Here is a 977-nt window from a genome sequence, read left to right as displayed (position 1 = left end):
GGGTCGCACAGAGTCGGACACCACTGAAGTGACTTAGCAGCAGCAGCACCAAAGTGGAGGGCAGAGGTGAGCAAAGACTAACTTCCTGATTTTGCTCCCAGCAGTTTAGAGATTAATGAGAGGAAGAATTTGGGAGGATGAAACCCTGTAAACACAGGCTGATGAAATTGTTGCATCAGTGGAGAAAAGTTAAATCCTGGTAGAAAATGATTTAGAGTTTTCAATTTCAAGTGAGACAGAGTTAGGCCTAAGCTTTGGTTTAGCAACTTCCTGAATATCTGACTATAGGTGAGGTATGTGGGCTCACTTTCCTCGTCTGTAGAATGAAGATTACTAAAACTGACCTCTTGGGTTTTAAGGATTCAATGGACTAATTCAGTTAACTCATGTAAAGCTTTTAGTACAGAGCCTACTCCGTAAACAGGAACTGTCAAGATGAAACCACTGTCAGTTATTGCATTTTGTTTTGATGTCGTTTTGCCTTACATCAATCTTATTTTTTTAAAAAGTGAAAACCTTACAAGGTTAAAATTATATTTGAATGAGGAAACATGCTTTTCCCCTTTTATTCCTAGGTTAGATAGTAAAATATTCAGGAAGATGAGACTATTTATAGAAACAATAGGGTGGTGCAGAAGCAAAACATGGACACTGGAATCCCCAAACCCGGGACTGAGTTCCAGACCTGCCACTCAGTAGTGACGTGACCTCGAGCAAATTCACCACACTTTGTGCCTCAGTTTCCGGATTCAGTAAACATGGGATAATCTGATATTTTCTTTAGTCACTGGTTTTGAGGAATAATTAGTTAAAACATGTAAAGGACTTAAATAGATACTCAGTAAATAGCAAGATTCAAAACACATTTGTTATTATTTTTTCAAATTTCATACTGATGTTTGCCTAGATTTGCTTTTAGATTTTTATCTTTAAATTTTCTTCCATAGTTGAAATACTAATTTAGTAACATGATTTGA

General features: G+C 36.8%; 1 protein-coding gene across 1 annotated transcript in view; it reads left to right on the top strand.

Annotated features, from left to right (window-relative positions):
• The window catches only part of LOC104988651 (activin receptor type-1C), a gene marked incomplete at its 5' end in the record, with an annotated part of 23,093 nt that overhangs the window by 7,098 nt on the left and 15,018 nt on the right, over window positions 1-977 (top strand). The window lies entirely within an intron of this gene.

Source organism: Bison bison, unplaced genomic scaffold (genome assembly GCF_000754665.1).
Source record: "Bison bison bison isolate TAMUID 2011002044 unplaced genomic scaffold, Bison_UMD1.0 scf7180017864139, whole genome shotgun sequence".
Classification (NCBI taxonomy): Eukaryota; Metazoa; Chordata; class Mammalia; order Artiodactyla; family Bovidae; genus Bison; species Bison bison.
This window is presented reverse-complemented; position numbering and strand designations above follow the sequence as displayed.